Source organism: Silene latifolia, chromosome Y, assembly GCF_048544455.1.
Source record: "Silene latifolia isolate original U9 population chromosome Y, ASM4854445v1, whole genome shotgun sequence".
NCBI lineage: Eukaryota > Viridiplantae > Streptophyta > Magnoliopsida > Caryophyllales > Caryophyllaceae > Silene > Silene latifolia.
The window spans coordinates 149,724,230-149,739,221 of NC_133538.1; the positions used below are offsets into that span (position 1 = coordinate 149,724,230).

The window sequence follows — 14,992 nt, forward strand, 5'->3', positions numbered from 1 at the left end:
ACTTAGTATAACTCATTTTCAGCAAAACAAAAGATATCGTATAATTAGCTTAAACATATACATTTGCCATCATATACCACTACTAGAAAAAATACCTAAGAGACCATTGGAAACTAGCCAAAGAAACCAACCTAGAGATGGTCTCAAGGTCAAAGGTCTCTTAGGATAAGAAACCATCCAAAAAAACTGGTTTCTTTGTGTAAAAGTTAAGACCATTTATAATAAATAGATGGTTTCTTTGGTATAGGAAAAGAAACCATGTAAGTTAGAAAAATGATTTTTTAGGTTATTAGTAGACACCTTTTAAAGCAGATAGATGGTTTCTTTTCCTAAGATATGAAACCATGTCAAAGAGATAGATGGTTTCTTTGTCTAAATAATTAACAAAAAAAAATGTCGATAAAAGCGTTAAATCTTATGAAGACTTTTCAGTAGGTATAATGAAAACGTTCACACTAATTATCATACTCCTTATATCAAAAATCATCTTTCATTCACATTTGATCTTGAGATACATAATGTATAACACGATGCTTTACAAAATTCTATCAAATAATAAATATATCATACATAAACACTCACTATTGCCAAAATTAAGTTGGCCAATCTACCCTCTGACATAGTCTATTATCTATATTCCACAACAACATCCTAATATAACTAGGATACAGGGTAGTCTAACCGGTATATGCTCGCCATAGTTCACCCATTACTTGAAGACGAGTCCCATATAGCACCTCTGTAGTCGTCAAACTATTGTACTCGTGCTCCCTCGCCAAGCGAACTGAATCAATTATTATAAATAATGAATCACTTCCAATAACAGGCATTGTTTACTGTTCTTATTACACCATGTTTATGTGCATTTTGCCTAAGACCCTGAAATGCCATTAAGAAATGTTATCCATAAGACTATAATCCATACAACTCTCCACTAAAACAAATACATCAACCAAAACAAAGCTAATAGACAAATTTTTCAGCGGCTAAGAAGTGCAATACCTCATTATTATAACAACCTCTAGCTAGAGTAGAGGAGTATCAAAAATCCATTTTATCCCCTGCTTTCATAAATCAAGCTAAGGATCAATTATTAAAGATATAAAAATAAAATCATATTGATGAAATCACAAAAACTATACTTCAAAGTCCGTACAAATTTATCTTATAAAATTATATACCAATTCATCAGATTAGTAATTAACGGAAAAAAAAAAGCATAAGAGATATCAATTATCAACAATCCAAGTAATCATATAAGTAACGTGACAAAAAAAAAAAAAAAAAAAAAAGAGAATTGAAAATGTAATTAACAAAAAAAAATTAGGGTTTGAATATTTGGGGATTTTAGTTGGGGAAAACAAAGAATCAATCCATTAAAACTTACAATTAGGAAAATCGACTATTAATTAAATGGTAATAAGTCAAATAGAGATTATAACTCACAGATTTGATTTTACTCGCTAAAAGTTGAGAGTTGAGATTTGAGCGTCTGTGGCCTAATCAAGAGTAGGCCGATGATAGAGGAAAGGGCTGCTAACAATGACAAGTACCGACGAGTTTAGGGTCGGCAGCCATGGTGCTTAGAAGATGGAAGTTGTGAGAGGAATGAGATGGATACTGTTTGAGAGGGAAGTCGGCGAGTGAGGAATATGAAAAAGGAGTTGTAGGTTTTTGTGTTTAAATAATTATTATAAGGAGTGTTTTTATATAGACTTTTTTTTTTGTTGAATGGTTTCTTTGATATCAGTAAGAAATCATTTATCATTGAAAAATGGTTTCTTAGAGAAAAGAAACCATGTAACTACTTACTTGGTTATTTATTGATGATGTTTTTTCTCCATATTCTAGTAGTGTACTTTGTAGAACACTAGCTATGATAAAAGATTGGCAACTTGAACAACTTCTCTGATTTGCATGATTGAATAATTAGGCAACTCGTAGGCTCAATTAAATGTAACTATAACGACTATCATTTAAACCAATGCATATCATGTGAATCATCAAAGGGTTATCCCATTATAATTGTCAACATAGTTATCATGACAATCTTTATTATAATATAATTGATAGTAACGACTCGAGAATATAGATATGCCAATTGTCATGTTATATCAAACAGTTTCCTTTATATCACACCCATACAATTGCAAGAATCACTTTAGCATTTTATGACAATATAATAACGAACATATTCAATAAGGAATAACAACATTGTTTATTATCATGTTATAGTTTTAGGTCCAACTAAAATAATTTAATACGATGAAGGTAATAAATATAACTATGGGCACACAACTCATATGAAAGACATTGGAACTCAGATGACATCCTACATGTGTGACCATTTGGACATACTCATTACTACCATCCATGTGTAAACATTTAAACATAAATATTATAATATTCATGCGAGTATATTAGAACAATCAAGTTAACATTTAACGCCACCAACTTACCAAGATATGATAATATAGTTTTATTTACATATATCTGACCACTATACAACTATGATGAACACACTAGAGATATTACAACATGCCAAACATATATAAAATATGCAAACAACTGGACTCGTATAAAATATTTCAAAATTAAGCTATTCAATTTCACTCATACTATCATGCCAACATTGTTATCAATTAAACTTTAAATTTTATCACCGGTTAAGATACATAACTACTAAACATGCCTGCTACTATCATCATATAAGGACATTATAAATTCACATTATTAAAGCTCATGAATTAATCAAACAATTGTATGAAGACTCAACCTAGAACACACATTTTACAAGTCATGATTCACGTTGTAACTTTCAAAGATCACGAATAATAACCGTTCGATTAAAACTTGATTCATATTATTTTTATAAAACACGGAGAGTTAAAAACATAGGGGAAAAATAATTAGGTCTAAAGCATAAGAATTTCCATTTTTAAAGAATTTTTACAACTCAGTTGGTCCAAACAAACATGGGACAGCTATTGGTCCAAAACTTGGGTCAGTTTGCAAAACTTATTATTTAATATTGAAACATCAAGATTTTTCGTGGCTTATTAATTTGAAAACATATGCGAATCTTCTGATCGATGGAGTTGGAATTATGCGAAAATTATTAATACAATTTAAATGAGGATTTTTTACAAAATCGTTGGTCAACACATCACTGCACAGGAACTTCCTAACCACAGCTCACTAAAATATTTATTACTCCTAATCCGTATATCCTATAAGTATGAAACCAACGCCAAAGGAACACTAAATCACGAGGCTATCTCCCATAAATTTTTCATCCATAGGCAATAAACAGAAAAGGAATGGCAGTAAAGTCAATTAAAGAGTAACATCAACAAAACGAGTTTCAGCACTAAGTCTTTCATTTCCTATGTCCCAATTCTTACAACTATACTATCGATACTAACCCATCCTAACTTAAATCTCACACTGCACTTACGTAAACATCTACCCCATAGAATCCCTTCGCATCTCGATCTACTCCTTACATCTAAATCACGATTGCTACGACTAAAACATGTAATTCAATAATGTTTCTATATACTATCACAATATTATACTAGCATGGCTTCGGGATCACATAACCGCATATTACTAGATATAGTAGTACTATCAACACATCATTCATACAAAATACTTACCGTAGCGTTGTCCTGCAGAATGGTTAGAATATACGGGTCTCAAGGTATACATCAACTCTTTTATGCAATAATCAATGTATCAATCAGTTAACACTTAGGTAACGATATATGAATTTCATGTTCAACCTCAAGCAAATTTTCTACCCTTTCTCTCATATACACTCGGGGTTTCCAGGTCAACTGCGAGGGCCACAGGTTCGGTGTGAGGGGGCCCCTAACTCATACCTTACCTTAGTGTGCTCCTAACAGTTCTATCCCGGGGTTCATTTATTTAGACTCTTCCAATGTTCATTGGGCTCATTGGTTTAGGCCTGAGGATCGTTTGCTCTGATACCACTTTGTAACACCCCGGTTTATAAAAGAAGCCTTCGTCAAGACATTCCCTAATAAACCGGACTATTACCATCTCGGTTTCCCGAGGTAGTGAATAACAAATTAAACTCCACGGCAATTTACATAATTATTTTTAACTTAATTATTACAAAACCTCTTTTATGTCAAATTACAACGAACTAACATAAATAAAAGTGAAAGTCTTCTAGATGATGATCTAGCTACTAAGTCTTCTGATCCAGTGTCTCACGCCCACAAAGCTCCCGTTCTATCTCTTAAACCTGTCAAGTCTGCTCGCCAATATTTGCGTCGTCACAGGTGTTCACGAATACAGGGTCAACCACGAGGTTGAGTAGGGAAAACAATAAAACAACAAAATATGATATGCATGCTCCTCCGTCACCTCTATCTCCATCTCAACTCATATCTCATATCTCATACCCCGGACAACCCAGCCATACCGATCCCCGGTAGACTATATATATCGACCGTAGCCGATCCGCCACTCGCTCGCTTGTTGAGGACACCAGGGCAAGTCCTGCAGAACCCGCCTGGGCCTTATCACTACTCACATCGTATCTCAACATCGTCACTCCTACACCATCCTCCAACTCCAATGCATATGAAATGCTCAGCAGTAATAATGCAACACAATATATAAATTAATGAATGAAATCATGGCAGCTACCGAATGTTGTGATAACGTACTCAACACGATCATTTCAATCAATCACCTTCCCGTATATGAATCATAACGTAAATCAACAACCACGAATCAAGTCAACACAATTCAACAACAACGATAATAGGTCAAGTGTATTTCCCTACCTCAAAGTGCCAAACAAATCCAATTAAGCGATTCAAGCAGTCCGAACATAAAGCAACGAATTTGATTATCGATCCTTCACGAATCCGTCACCTAAAACAATTATAATATTTATAATTACTAACTACTAAATATAGAAATCTCCCAAAATGGAAGCTACTAAAAATAGATAGGTTACCCAATATAGAGAGTTCCTAAAAATAGAAGTTTTCCCGAAATACAATCCCGACACCAAACTTATGCCCAACTGATAACTAAAATAACCCGATTAGTATTTGACCCAACTTCCAAAATAGAAAGTTACTAAAGTAGAATTTCTTAAAATGGAAACTTTCCCGATATAGTGAATTTTCTCTTTTAACAAACCCGACTCAAAACCCGACTTGAATTATTTAAATGACTCGGGAATTAAATTAAATAACTAATATGATAATTAAAGGATTAAACGAATTAAACGATTAAGAAACCGAAACAAACATAGCACAATCCCCACAACCCGGCTTCACACTCGCCCAACTCCTCACGCGCCGCCTGAAAACACCACGACAACCACCAGACACGTTCCTCAACTCGACCCACCACCAACAGCCAAACCCAGCCTGGTCGACTGCCGCCGGCGAGTCAAACCAGGGCCGTCAACTGACCTGGTTCACCACCGTGCCTCACCAAACACCTCATGTTCTCTCCTTACCACCACCGCAGCCAACACCTCCTACCTGCCAACTCACCACTGTCCTGCTCGCCGTCAGCCCACGAACCCAGACACAGTGGCACCGCCGTCTCGACCTCCCCCTAGTCCACGTGGTGCCACCCCAACCTAGCCATTCTAAACCGCCTGAAAACCCCATGTTTAAAACCCGTCTGCTACCCCTGTCGCTGCCACCTCTCTCTGCCACTACCACCACCCAAAACCACCATAACCACCACCACTACACTCGTCACTAACCACCCTACCCATATACCCCGTCAACAACCACCCTTATTACCTCCCTAAGACACGCAACAACCTCCAAAAACCCGACATAAACAATGAAAACAAAGGAGAAGGGTTGCTCTTACCTTTTTCCTGCCGTCACTACCGCCACCAGGGCCACCCACTGTTGTCGACAAACGGCCTAAGGCCTTCCTTGCTGCGCCGTCACCACCTAGGCTCACTCTCTCTCTCTCTCTCTCTCTCTCTCTCTCTCTCTCTATGCGTGAGGGTGAAGTTGGAGCTGATGAAATGAGGGAGGCGTGAGGGAGGCGGGTTGAGGGAGGGGTTTGGGTAGTGTTTAGGTTAATTAGGTTTAGGGTTTAGGGTTAATTGGGCTGGACAGATATTGGGCCAACTCAACTGGGTTAGCTCACCTTTCGAATTCTATATAAAACCCGTCTCAATAAACTTATGATAGCTTAGCATAATTATCGACTCAACAATTAACCCGGTATAATTAGTAATATAGAATGTATAATAATTAATATATATTAATATCCGTTTAATTGATTATATAAAATACGGGGTATTACAATAATATGTGCCTATCATGCCAAATGATGTGCCAAATCGCCCTATTTAACTTATGTCGTACATATAACCCTGTTTTATGGAAATGCGTGATAATAACGTTTTAAAATCACTAATTAACACTTAAATCACATCTAAGCTCAAGTTAATTATCTTAACACTTTCTAGGACTCAAAAATTAGTCATCACTCGATTTCTGACAATAATTCAATTTGATTTAATTTTATGCTCATTTTTGACCTTAAAATCATAATATTTATGAAATAAATCCAAATTAAATTATAAAAAAATCAAAATTTGAATTTTAAATTTTTGATCATTCTGGAATAATTACATGATATTCATAATGTCAAAAATCATGGTTAAAATTTCGAATTAATTTTGAGAAAATATAGTTGTATTTAATCGGTTTTATCTCATAAATTATTTAAAGTACCCAAAAATTACTCCAATAATTTTTACAAACTTAGATCTAATTAGTGGGATATTAATGCAACTTAAAACAATTTTCTCAAGCCATGCAACATGTTTTAGCTAATTTTGCTAAAATAGTCACTATTTATGCCATTTTTACTCTAAAAATCCATAAATCATGCTAAAAGAGATCTTTTAATCTCGAAATTTACATACACTATGTAAATTATGCATGTGACATCATATTAAAAACTCATGACTTAATTCGAAATTAACTATTTTTAACCATTTTACCTCTTTTAATCCATTTTTATCTCATAAAAATCATAAATCATGCAATATTAATCAAATTAATACGAGTTTTTACATACAACTTGTAAAATATTCATGTGAGGTCATATAAAATTTCCAAGGTCAGAAACTTAGTTTAACTATTTTTAGCATTTTAATTCCCATTTTAGTCATAAAAATGTAATAAAATCACAAAAAATCATTAAAATGAGCAATAAATTTCCATAAATCATAAAAATGACCTAAATACATTTTAGGACCAGAATATATGACATGCATGGTGATTTCGTGGCCTATACTTATAAATCACAAATTTTTAGTTTTATATGTTAACCTTTTAACTCGGAAAAACAATAACCCATTATGCATGCAACATCCTTATGCTCTGATACCACTTATTAGGTTCATATACCTATTATTAGACTCCTCTAATAGTGAACTAATTAACTTGTTCATTATTTGTTCTTTAGATCTAGTGCATGCATAACAAAATAGGAGATTTATAAGAAAACAATGTCCCTTACATTGTAAATTTCGGATTTATGGGCACAAGCAAGGTCTCTTTCCTTCACTTACTCTTGAGCTATGATGAGTAATAGGATGATCCTCTAAAGACAACAAGTATAGAAGTCACTCCTCTTGATTGCACCCAAGATTATCCCTTATCCCCACTAAATAATATTTGCTAGATATTTGTTTAGTAGTTTACCTTAAAATTGATTTCTAATACTCATATATTACACTAATAATATTAGTAATATTTTATGAACAATTTAAATAAAAAATCTCATGTTTTGATGAAGAAGAAAATGAATATGTGAGAGGTTTTTGCATGTAACATATTTTGAGAATAAGAAAAAAAAAATAGAAAAATAAGAACAACAAGTGTCCTCTCTTATTTGTGACTTCCGGCCATAAGCTCTTTAAAGAACATATTTGGTCTTCTCAAAACTTATCACATGCAAAAGCATTAGTAGAGGTTGTAGGCTAGCTAGTTTTAGGTGTGTCATAAGATGTTGAAGAATCTATCCAGCAACTAAATGACAAAAAGCAAAAATCTAGCATGCTTATGGTTTTGGACGGTCCACTTAGAGTATATGGGTCCATTTTTGTCTTATAATATTTGTCCCATAAATGCTTATAAGTCTTATGATTAATTATCTTACATAATTAAATATTAATTTGTTCATACAACAATTATGTGACAAATTAATAAACATATATCCACTCAACTTATTGAGTAATATTTTATCATTATATCAATATATAATGGGTCCCATAATAGCTAGTTAGTTAAATTTACAACTTCTTGTAAATGTAAATAACTAATTACCTCTACCTCGAAATATTTATAAAACCTCAACACAATTTAGTGAATTAACATATTAATCCACTAAATAGGATCTTATTTAATCACATTACAATAAGATACATATTTCCTCTTATAAATATAAATTGTTCATATTTAAGGAATTAATCAACTTGTATCGACATACAATTAATTAACTTTACAGATAAGGGCATCATCCTTTAGGTGTGACCTTAAGGGATCAACTGACCACCACCGTCCCACGACAGTAACGTCAAACTCTAGCAAGCCAATCGTTACCGATTAATGTTGATCAGTTGACTATATAATTGAATCATCCCTTACGTATTCTTTTAATTATGATATTTAAATCATGTGATCGCACTATTCTTGAGGACACATTTCCCAACACTTTCCTCATCTAAGTGGCGGAAATTATCTACAAGGGAAGGAATTCAAGGGTACACAGTCCTTCATAGATATGGTTTCTTCAAACTACTAAGCCTAGAAGGATACCAATAAATCACCTCCAAATTGTGTCAAGCTAGGGTACCTTTGTCCTCAATCGTTAAATGCTTTTGTCAAGAATAGACTCCCTATGGTGTTAGAAACACTGGAGGATCGCGGAATTCCCCTTCTTGCCTAAACAAGAAGAAGGGTCGTCCCCTCTCCACCATGCACAAAAGTGGATACGATGGAAAAAGGGATCAATAGTATTTGAGTTTCATTTGGGAGTTTGCTTTTTCTTGTTGTTTTTCCCCCCAATTTCTTGTAGCATTTGATCTTTAAAACACTTTCTTTTTGCCATTTCTTTTTTATTTTTGGCATTTCAATACTTGACAACTTACAACTTTTGCATTTTCTTTTGAACATTTTCAAAGTCACCCCAATTAATAACGAGGGTGGCTTATATTTGAAGCATTAGGAGTCTATTTTTGTTACTCCCTTCTTTTCTTTTGATGCATTTGCAAACTTTTTGACTTTTCGTTTCATTTCTCAAGTTTGAACAATTTTTGTGCCCATTCCCTTTTGATGACAAAATGTATGGTAGAACATGGATGAATGATGGTTTCATGGTTTCAAGGGTCACCTTGGAATAAACGGTAGCCAAGGAGTTATCACACCACAAGGTACTCTTGACTAGGCCTTAATCCATGGGTCAAAGGATACTAGCATGACACATCCTAGGGTGTTTTACAAGTATTCTAACTAGCAACGTTTTAAGAAGAAAAAGCATCTACTAGGGCCTATATACACTTGTCAAGCTTCCCAAATAGACGGTTTCGCAAAATTTTTCTAACCATGCAAACTATATGCCATGATGCAACTAACATATATACATCCTAATGCATATGCTTCTACCAACTAATATGCCAAATAATCTAAATGCAAGTCCTAAATTCACATTGTTTATACCGCATCAATCAAAATAAAGCCACATAGTCATTAACATAAAGAGGAAAAAGGAGATTGGAAAGATCATACCATGCGGTCTTCAATATCCTCATGTCTCGGATGTGGCGTAGTCAACCAATGTGAATAAGGATAAACAAACACAATATATACAAACAATATATACAAGACTACACTATAAAGGAAATGAACTTGTTTTTGGATTTTTCAATTTTTCAAATATTTTTTTTGAATTTTGTTTTAATGAAAATAAAAGACATATTTTTGTGATTTTTTGAAATTTTTCAATTTTTATGCATTTTTGGAATATAAATTCCCATCCCCCACTTTAATTTGGACATTGCCCTCAATGTACATGTAGGAGTAGGAATAAAAAGGAAATACATTTTTATGGATTTTTGATTTTTTGAAATAAAGTACAAATGCAATATGATATGAATGCATGCATGCTCTAACTAAATGCAATTCTGTATGACATATATAACAAATGGATGCAATCTAAACTATATCATATGATGCATGATTTCTATTAAGCTATGGTCACCTATGATCAAACCTCCCCAAACCAATTTAAACATTATTTCTAGTGTAGAAATGAATAGGTTTGGCCATTAGTAACTATGCATGAATTCTAATCTATATGCAACTATCTACATGAATCATGTGAGATATAATATAATGCAAACTAATCTAATCATGTGAGATATATTACAATTCAAACAATACATGAGAAATAGGGAAAAAAGGGTCTTACAATCACGATCTCAATCAAAGCCTCTATCATTAAGGCTATCATCATCTTCACTTTCTTCTTCTTCCTCCCCTCCTCTTTGGTCATCTTCATTCATGCCTTGGTTTGGGAACACAAGATGTGGTTGCACCCAAGAAGGCCTAGGACCATTAGGATCAATAAACCCTTGTTGTGCCATATGGTAATATTGAGGATAAAAGGCCAAATAGTTGTCTTGTTGCCCTCGGTGGATCCTAAAATTCACGTTGCTCATCATACCCATCAATATATCCATGGCCGATGGTGGGGAACTCAAAGGAGGAGGAGGAGGAGGTGAGTAGGGTCGGTAGACATGGGGGAATGGAGGTATCTCCGCATAAGAGGGCCGAACACCATGAAGAATTGGTGGAAATCCAAGGCTTGGACCTTGGGACGGTGGTGGTGCATGGGAAGGAGTAGAAGGTGCCTCCTCACGTCCCTAGGTGGTGGAGCCACAATCCTCTCAATGGGGAGGAGGTAGCTCCGCATAGGTGCATGGTAACTTGACCTAGGTGTGGTAGGAGGAAGGTCCCAACAAGGAAGGGTGAATGTAGTGCTTCCCTTGGTGTACCAATCAATACCTCCCAAATCATTATATTTGCACCATTTGTGATGCCTAAAGATGACCTTCTCATCAAGTAAAGTATCTCCAGGTAGAGCCATATACCTCCCATCATCATTAAACCCAGGACATAAAACATCGGCCATCCTAGTCACAAGACCACCCATCACAATTCCCTTTAATTTTGTCGCACCCCTTGATAGATTTTGAAATCGGACAAGTAATTCAAGAGTGGGATAAAAGTTGTACTTTGGCAAACCTTGGATATTCAAATATGACTCAAGAAAAGTCATGTCAAGTTGACTCACACATCCCGTGTCACTCCTACCATGAATAGTCCCCGCTATAAATTTATGCCACATCCTAATAACCGGATGATGAATGAAAAAGGTATGACACCTCTTAAAACCATCTAATTCCAACCCGGTGATCGCTCTCCACAAATGTGACTCCGTGAACCCCACGGGTTTCTCAAGGTCGGTCTCGGGTATTGCAAGTCCAAAAATTTCACCAAAGGTACCCAAATGTATTTGATGGGTCTCATTACACAACCTAAATTCCAAAGACACCCCATATCTTTCTCCTTCAAATACTTTGACACTACACAAGAATTCCAAGGTGAGGCTAAGATATGTTTCCTCATGCATATTAAATAAAGTCTCAAGACCCATTCCTCTAAACGAAGACTCGGTTTGTTCTTCAATACCAAGTTTATCCAAAATTTGACGACAAATGAAATGAGTAGGCTCGAATTCCTTACCAAGTAGTTTTAAAAATAGCCTCCTATGCTCACTTTGATGAATACTACCTCCGGGAAATCATCAAGTTGCTCAATCTCCGGTACTAGCTCCTCTTCTTGCATTAGGAACACCGGTGGAGCATTAGAATTGCTTCCTTTCCTTCTTTTTGATCCCTTAGTAGTAGCATCCTTACTCTTGCCCCAAAAACTCATTGTTGTAGTCTTGAAATGCACCCAGTATTACTACCCAAGAATGCTTCAAATTTCCACAAATAAGAGCCAAACAACCTTGAAAATGCCTTACTAGAATACTAAAAGCAATGTAGTGAAGCCAGAAGGTAAAAATCAAACCCGAAAGACAATTGTTTCTCACGGATTTTTGGAGCTCCAATTTTTAAAATGATGAAAATGGGTGATTGTGAGCAATTAGAAGGTTGGAAAGTTTGTTTTTATTGTGTAGAAATGGATTGGAATGATTTTTAGAGTAATTTGATGGTGATTTGGTTGGATTTGATGGTTATTTGGGTGAGTTTTGTGAGTTGAGGTTGAGCTTGAAGGTAGAAGATGAAGATGGTAGGTGAGATTTGAGTGTAGAGTAAAGTTGTGGCTGAAAAACAAGAGGTATACACGGGTTATAGGCTGAACACGGGTGGGTTGGAGGTATCCAGCCCGTGATTCTGGGAATATTCTGCAATCAGAGGGTGGACCCGCTCGGGATAGATTTGACCCGCTTGGGTTGTCAGTGAACACGCTCCAGATGAACTCAACCCGCTCCGGTTGACAGTGAAGATGAGCATTTTTCTTAAAATCTGCGCGGATTCTTTGTCAGAGAACTTTTTGTTGGAATATGTGTCCTCCGACAATATTGCGATCACAACTGTCGATCATGATGATCACATGTTTAAGTCTCATTTTAAGAATACATGTGGGAAGTAATATTTTACAGTCACCTGGTCCACACATATCGGTAATGATTGGCTGACTAGAGTTTGACATTACTATCGTGCGACGGTGGTGATCAGTTGATCCCCTTAGGTCATACCTAAAGGGTAACACTCTTAATTGATTATTTAATTGATCGTATAACGATACGGGTTAATTAAATTACTTAAAATTGACGGACGATTTTGGAAGTAATATTTACGTGTCTCATTGTAATTTGATTAAATAAGATACGGTCTAAGTAATAGAATTGTTTTATTACTTAGATGAAATTTTTGTTTACGGAAACAATTAAAACGGAATGAATAAATTATTATAAACACAGAATGTTGTAGTTTATAATTCGGAAACATTTTTTTAATTTTATAAGTGACATATTTTATTAATATGTTGATTTTTAATTGATAAAAATACATTTTATACACATAATGTCATGGAATTTGTGACATGTGACAAATTGACAAATGACAAAATATAAAATGGACTTCCCATTTTATATAAGTGCCGAAAAAAATGGAGGGAGTGTGATGTTTAATTTGTGTTAATTATTTAAGTGGAAACAAAATTATTACTACACATTCTAGCCATGCACACCTAGTTGCTTTTGTGAAGAGAATCTTGGTCATGCATTGGCCCTTGACACCCCCTCTATACCCGGTTTTCCTAGAGCAAGGCCAAGGGTTTTTGCTCTATATTTTTTCTAATATACACTACAACATAATGTGTGTGTATTATCATTCATTTTTCTTAACATCTAAAAACATATAGATTTGTAGAGAGAAAATTACTCCTTCTTCCCTCTTCTCTTGACCGAAAAAGCAAGAGACCAAAACAATATTTTGGGTCAATTTTTATTAAGATTAGTATTGTTCTAGTAATAATAATATTGGTCTTTTAAGAGGTTATCTTGGGTATACATCTTTGGGAGAGATTCTAAGCTTGAATCTTTGTTCTTCCATATAAGGAAAGCTCAAGAACAAGTAAGAAGGGGATCTTATTTGTGCCCAAAATCCGAAACTTTCATAGTAAGAATGACGATTTCCTCCCTTTTTCTAATTATGTTTGCATGCATAAGATCACAATTTATTTTATGACTAAATAGATTATCACATATATGAATATGTCGTAATATGAGATTAATAATTTATAACAAGCGGTATCATGAGCCTTAGGTTGTTTGCATGCAAATCGGTTATTATTTTTCCGAGTTATACGATTAACAAATAAAACTTATAAATTTGTGTTTATTATGATATATCACGAAATTTATTATGCATGTTAAATTTTCTGATCCTAAAATGTTTTTAGGATATTTTGGTTTATTTATGGATTTTATTGTTTATTTTTAATAATAATGGCATTAAAATGTGATTTTTATGATTAAAATGTCATTTTTGGACTAAAAATAGGTAAACTTTGATTTTTCCAGTGGTTTTTGGATATGTTTTCACACATATTATCTACTGATGGCCTGTAAATGTTCATAATAATATGAGTTGTTATGCTTGAAATATGGATTTTTCAAGATAAAATCGTATTTAAATAAGAAAATAGGTTAATATGAGTTATATTTCGAATATGGTCATAGAAATTTAGTATGTTGTCCCATGCAATTTTACAAGATGTGTGTAAAATATTGGGCTATAATGAAGTCTTTATGCATGATTTATGAATTTTTGATGAAAAATCACATAAATAGTGACTTTAATTAGTAAAAATTGCTAAAACATACTTCATGACTAAGAAAAAACGTCACATGTTGCATTTTATCACATATTTCAGATCTAAAAGTGAAAATTTAAGAAAAAAATGTTCTCATATTTTTATGGTAATAACTGATAAATCGGATAAACCGCAACATTATTTTTCTCGATAAATTTCGAAATTTTTAACCTATGTTTTGAACATTATGAGTGTCATGGTATTTTTCCAGAATGTTCATGAGTTTAAATTTTAAATTTTGAATTTATTTGAAATTTTTATGATTTATTTGAAGTTTATGACATAATATTGTAATTTTGAGTCCATTTATGAACAATTTTAATAAATATAAGTTAATTATTGTCAATATGTTAGTGGAGACTAATTTTGAGTCCTAAGAAGTTTTGGGTATTTAACTTGTACATAAATATGAATTTATGTAATTATTGTGATTATAAAAGGTTAAATCACGCAAATCCGTAAAAACCGATTAATATACGATATTGGCTCCTTAAAGGCGATTTAGCATA

General features: G+C 34.0%; 1 long non-coding RNA gene across 1 annotated transcript; it reads right to left on the minus strand.

Moving 5' to 3' along the window:
* Positions 1-478: 478 nt before the first annotated feature.
* Positions 479-1,741, minus strand: LOC141626581 (uncharacterized). The gene is made up of 3 exons (XR_012536170.1): positions 1,447-1,741; positions 1,003-1,079; positions 479-879 (listed from the first exon to the last, which is right to left on the minus strand). It is a non-coding gene; the product is annotated as an uncharacterized LOC141626581 (long non-coding RNA).
* Between the last annotated feature and the right edge of the window lie 13,251 nt (positions 1,742-14,992).